Source organism: Cynara cardunculus (assembly GCF_001531365.2).
Source record: "Cynara cardunculus var. scolymus isolate 2C chromosome LG 3, CcrdV1, whole genome shotgun sequence".
NCBI lineage: Eukaryota > Viridiplantae > Streptophyta > Magnoliopsida > Asterales > Asteraceae > Cynara > Cynara cardunculus.
In genome coordinates this window covers 29,006,980-29,014,078 of record NC_037530.1, presented here as the reverse complement: position 1 = coordinate 29,014,078, position 7,099 = coordinate 29,006,980, and positions in this window count along the sequence as shown.

Below are 7,099 nucleotides of genomic sequence, written 5' to 3'. Positions count from 1 at the left end.
GTTAGTTACACGAATTCAGATATGGGATGAAATCGGATAGGGATGAACGAGTTTAAGAGTTTTTAAGAGTTTAAGAGTTTTTAAGAGTTTTAGCCAAATGCCTTATAATATAGTATAGATTTATTAAATAGAGTCTACCAACTCACGTGCCATGAGGACAACCATAAGACAGAGGCACGTGACATCAACAGAAGAAAAAAAAACAAAATACCTAATTACAATGGTTGTAAGTCTGAATTTAAACTTATTTTCGGGTATAAAAGATTTTTCGAAATAAAGAAAGAAAGAGAACGGGGGTAAATTATTTGCATCTGGAAAAATATTCAAAAATGGTTGCTAATGAGCGAGAAAAGGTTTTTTTTTATTTTATAAAATGCTTAGAAAATAGAAATAATAGTTTATTAAATGTATTGAATATTTTAAAAATATGATTAAGAATAGACTGCGTTTTTGGTCCCTATGGTTTGTCAATTTTCTTGGTGTGATCCTTGAAACTAACTCTGTTAACTTCCCATCCATTGGATCTTCTCGTTTGACTTGCATATGAGGATATAATGGTCTTTTTAAGTAACTCCATCTCTTTTAACCGTAAAACATACCTTTTCTTTCTTTCTTCTCTCACGACCTCCCTTCTTCAAACCTAGAGACCCTTCTAAGACCACCAATTCTCTCTTTCTTCCCCTCATCTTTGATCCTTGTGTGTTTCTCCTCCTCTCTTACTAATTCAACCTGATCTAAAAGTCTACCACGTCATAGCTTCAGTTGGACAACTCTAAGTTGAATATATTGAATGTGATAACCGGGTTTAAATTTTTTAAAAGTTTGGGGTTGTTTTTGAATAAGGGTGGTAAGTTGAGGGATTAAATTGATCATGGGTATGTTTTAACTTACACCGCCTCATCGTTTTTAAAAGGGATTTTTATGTGTATTGTTTTAGTGGCTGTTTTTGGAAAGAAAAAGAAGGAATAGTAGGTGTGGTAATTTCTTCGGTTTTGAAAGCAACATAAATCGAGGAAGAAGAAGAAGAAGAAGGAGAAACTGTCTGTGTGATTATTATCTAAAATTCTTTGGTTCTTAACATCTTTGATTACTGTGATTATATTCAAGGTGAGTTTTACTTTGAAAATATTACTTAATGTGCTTTTGGGTGATGAAACCATAGGGTTTCATACATGATGCTTTAATGCGATTATATGAATTCATTAGCTTAAATTTTGGGTTTTGATATGATTCCATCATCTGATTGTAATAAAGTGGCATAATCAGAAGCTGAGAATTATTTGGTAATAAGGTTAGTATAATCAAGAAATGGGTATTTTTGGTAATAAGGATAACATAATTAGGAGTTAGGTTTATCTTTGTAATAGAGGTAGTATAATTAGGAGCTAGATATATTGGTGGATAAAAAGTGGCATTATCAAATATTGAATATGATGATCTTTTGGTCATGGGATTTTTTATATCAAACCTGAATGTTGCGATGAGTGAGATTTATCGCATCTTAAAAATGAGATAAGTGGAGTTTATCACATTCTTGAGATGCGACAAGTTGATATGCTATATGTTTAATGCAATAAAATTTATGCATGAGTTTGATGCGATGAAAATAGATTATCATCTATTGGATGCGACAAAAAACCTTTGGAATAAAAACACTATTTATTTGTTTTCTATACAAATAAGAGCTTTTTAAAAGTGTTTTGATGATTTTCATCTTGTAATAGCAATAAAAAGGAATTTCTCACTAGACCTTCTAGTTTAACCCTCATTTGTGTTTTAAAATGTGAATTACAGGTCTGGCACAATTGGAGGATAAGGGAAAAGAGAAAATGTGAAGGATATTATGATTGACTTTACATATGTGGATTTATGGAAGATGTATTATTACATGCACTTGAGATTTTGATATATATATATATATATATATATATATATATATATATATATGCAAGTCGTGTACTTGAAGTATACGACAAACTTGTAGCTACTTTTGTAATATAGAAATTTGTACATTTGAGACAAGTATGTAATTATTTGAATTTCATGTTATATAAAATATGTGGTTTATATGTAAATTAAGAAAATGGGGTGTTAAATTAAAAAAGCTGGTTGTGATTCCCCCAAATAAGTTGATAACATCAGCTTATCAATGACTTCTCGATACTTTGATTTGCATACAAGAAAGGGGAATCACATATGATGTGGGGGTGGGGGCTCAGAGGTGTGAAGGGGGCATAAATTTTGGTCTTTGTGCGGTGGTTACTTTGATGATGGTAGGATGTTTCAATGGTAGAGACGAGTTTAGGAGAAGGCATCTCTTCAACGACACTAGCTATTGTGGAAGACTAGCTAGAAGTGGGGGAAAGGACACTATAGATAAGAGAAGTTACGTCGGAGATGGAAGCACCATAGATCGTCGTTTTGCCGGTCGTTGGTTTGTTGAAGCGAGGGGTGACTAGTTTGTGTTTGTGTTTGTATTTGTATATATAGTTTGTGTTTCTGTTTGTATTTGTATATATATATATATATATATATACTAGGTATATACATATAAAGGGAGGATCATTCGTTCTATGATTGTATCAATGTGTGATAATTGTAGATATTTTTGTTAATCATACATGATTATATATATATATATATATATACACACACACACACACACATTTATAGATCTCATTGTGATGCAAATACTATCGTATGTGATAATATGCTATTTATACTCAGACGCATATGTAACTTATATTTACACATATTATTACATGTGATATATACAAAAATTCACAAAATGGATCATATATGATACCATATGTTAAATATAGTAATTACATGTGATGAGAAATGTGTATATAAAAATAGAGAAAAAAATGGTGACAACGATAATGTATTTGATATGGATATCACATGTGATATTTGACAAAAATATTGAAAAAAATATTATCTTAAATTGTACTTAAAAAACAATGAATAAAAATAATATAAAACTTGGTAAACAAATTATAAATTAATTAAAATTGAACATAAATATATCTAAATAATTTTTGAAGGGATTCAAATAGTGTTTTTATTCCAATTATACATTTAACAAAATATTTGTTTAATTCAAAATGATAATTATCTTAATTGCTAAATATGGTATTTTTAATAGATTATGTGATTTAGGTTGTCTGTCCTCTTCTCGCAAATTGATCGTCCTTTCGTTTGTACTTGACCTTATATGTATGTATGTATGTATGTATGTATGTATGTATGTATGTATGTATGCATGTATGTATGTAATATCATACAATTAAAATAGTTAATACATTATGTATTATATTAATTAATTTTATTTTATTAAATGAAAACGAGAGTAAAATTGAAAAGACCATAATAATCCTGATTTAACGGATTTAAATAACGACATTAACCACAACATGGAGAAAAATGAAGTTTTTGAATTTTTCTTAGTTTTTTTTTTATAGAAAATATGAGAGAAAAAAGATTTACTTAGATTTCTCCAAAAATTCTGTTTTGTTATTCTCAGAAAAATCATCTTCAATCAATCAATTGAAATTAAATGGAAGAAAATAGGAAAAGAAATACTTTCATTATATTATTAGGGAAAAGTACAATAAAAACCAATGAACTTTCTTGTTTGGAATGATTAAGTCCTTAAACTTTTTTTTGGAACAAATAAGTCCTTGAACATTACAAAACATGTTAAATAAGTCATTGGACAATTTTTTGGAACAAATAAGTCCTTGGACATTCCAAAACATATTAAATAAGTCCTTGGACAATTTTTTGGAACAAATAAGTCCTTGGACATTCCAAAATATGTTAAATAAGTCATTGAACTTTCCAAAAAATGTTAAATAAATCATTGGACAATTTTTGGAACAAATAAGTCCTTGAACAATCCAAAACATGTTAAATAACTTCTTGAACTTTTATAAAACATGTTGGATATATTTTTATGACTTGTACAACTAGTTAAAGTGGTAAAATAGTGAAAAAAAATCCGGAAAAAACCCAAATGAACATTCATATTTTGAACGATAAAGTGGAAAAATAGTGAAAAAAATCCGAAAATATATTTTGTCAGTGATTTTTTAAACTAAAAAAAATAAAAAAAATTATAAAATATATTATTTTTAATTAAAATAATTATATAATTTTTTTATTTTTTTTAGTTTAAAAATCACTGACAAAATATATTTCCGGATTTTTTTTCACTATTTTATCACTTTATCGTTCAAAATATGAATGTTCATTGGGGTTTTTTCCGGATTTTTTTCACTATTTTACTACTTTAACTAGTTGTACAAGTCATAAGAATATATCAAACATGTTTTATAAAAATTCAAGAAGTTATTTAACATGTTTTGGATTGTTCAAGGACTTATTTGTTCCAAAAATTGTCCAAGGACTTATTTAACATTTTTTGGAATGTGCAAGGACTTATTTGTTCCAAAAATTGTCCAAGGACTTATTTGTTCCAAAAATTGTCCAAGGACTTATTTAACATTTTTTGGAAAGTCTAAGAACTTATTTAACATGTTTTGGAATGTTCAAGGACTTATTTGTTCCAAAAAAAAAGTTTAAGGACTTAATCATTCCAAATAAGAAAGTTCATTGGTTTTTATTGTACTTTTCCCATATTATTAAATACTTTAATAATAAAATTAAGAGTGAATTACATTAATGGTCCCTGTGATTTTCAAATTTTAGATTTGGTTCATAAAATAAACTTTTATACTTGTGGTCCCTAAATTATCACTTTCATGACACCTATAGTCCCTTCACTTAACAATGTTAGTTAGCAACCATTATAATGGACTCATTGGTCTTTGAATAAACTATAGGTACCAAAAATACAATCTACTTTAAAATATGATGTAATTCATGTTATTTTGTTTTTTATTAAAAAAAATTTATATATCCAATCACAGATATCTTAAATAAAGTACATATTAAATAAAAATCTTTATATTTATTTAAAAAGTATAAAATTCACATAAAAAGTTAACGTTAAAAAATCTCAAGTATAGAAAAGTAAAAAAAAATCGAAATAAATTCACATATGTTTTGAGTTGGGAATTGAAATATGCAAGTAAAATAGTGAAAATTAAGTTCGGATAAATTCACTATTTTGATTATATAATAATAATCTCATATTTCAACTTAATTTTCAATATTTTGCTCGCATATTTCAATTCTCAACTCAAAAGATGTATGAATATGTCTCGATTTTTTTTGTTTTTCTAAACTTGAGATTTTTTAATGCTAATATTTTTGTAAATTTAAAAGTTTTTAAATAAATATATAGATTTTTATCTAATATGTACTTTATTTGAGATATTTAATTTGTGATTGGATATATAAAATATTTTTTAATAAAAAAAATGAATTACATTATATTTGAGAGCAATTTGCATTTTTGGTCCCTATAGTTTGTTCAAGGACTAATAAGTCCATTATATTGGTTGCTAACTAACATTGTTAAGTGAAGGGACCATGAGTGTTATGAAAATGAAAATCTAGGGACCACCAGTGAAGATAGTTTGTTTTAGGGAGCAAATCCAAAATTTGAGCAAACCATAGGGGCCACCAGTACAATTCACTATATAATTAATGCTAAAATCTTCAAAATACAGAATTGTAAGTATCTTTTTGAGTTTTACCTTTTCTTCTTCCGTATTGAAAAAATTGTGTATATCCTACTAAAGATGCTCAAAACATAATCTTCTTAGATTAAACAGTTGAGGATCCAAGACGTCCTCTCATTGTTTGGGCCTAAATTTTGACGCACACAAATTGACATGAATATAGATAAGATAAGGCGTTTTACTCAAGTGCGTGCAAACTAATTTCATAAAAGCATACTTTCTATTAAAGCATCCTTCTACAAAAAGAATTGTAAAATACACTTTTACTGGTTTTTATTTAGTGAAAAACCTTTACAAGCTTAAAGATAATAAATGTTACGATCTCATGACAAGGTTCTTGTCATGTTAACAAGACCCTAAAACTTTTCAATGCAATCGACACCTTACAACTTTCAAGATCATACATATGTATATATACATACACACATACATATATATATATATATATATATACAAACATACGTACATGCATATAAGCCCAAATTTTTAGGCAGTGTGGTTATCAAGACAAGAATAATGATCGTCCAAGTTTCTAAAGATATTCAGGTGGTGCATATAGAGTAACATCAACAACAAATGTACAAGCAATGATATTTAAGTGTAGAAATGTTGTTTTGATGAAAATCTAATAATCAAATACCCATGGAACTTCCTGAACGAACCATCCAGTGAAACAAGTTCATGTAAATGGTGAAACATGTTCATTTCACCAGTAAAAAAGGTTCACTTCACTGGTAAAACAAATCGACGTAGTTCACAAACATTTATATTCACATTATGTGCTGCATATACCCAAATTGGTGAAATACCAACATTATGAAATAACTTTTGTTTCACCGGTGAAATTTCATACAGGTTTTACATTCTATCAATCCTTCTTTATCGAGGTCTACTGGGTTCATCTATGTTTGTAAACTTTGAGAATGATGCTGGGTTTTTAAACTTTTACTTGTCTTTCTATTTGTTAACGTACAAAACCTTAAATATGTGCTCAAAACTCTAAATTCGGACATTATTTTTAATCATCGTTGTTGTATGTTATTGGGTCCTTTGATGCCATTGCAAAAAGATGGTGAAGATTTGCACGGCATAGACAGCCTGCTCGAGGAAATTGCAGGGATTTTGAATTTCCCTAATTTAGATAATCATTTGATTCCCTTAATACATTAATTTTTCAAATTTTAGTATCTATTTAGCCATCTATTTTGCATATATATATATATATATATATATATATATATATATATATATATATATATATTATAGAGGAGTGATCATATGAAAACCACCCTCATTTGTGTAAACCGTGCAAACCACCTTCATCTGTCGATTCATTGTTTAATCTTATGAAAATTTTTCATGAAATTGTTTAATCTTGTGAAATTGTTTCATATAATACTTTTTTTGATGAAGTTGTTTCATATATGGTTGTGAAATTGTTTCATATA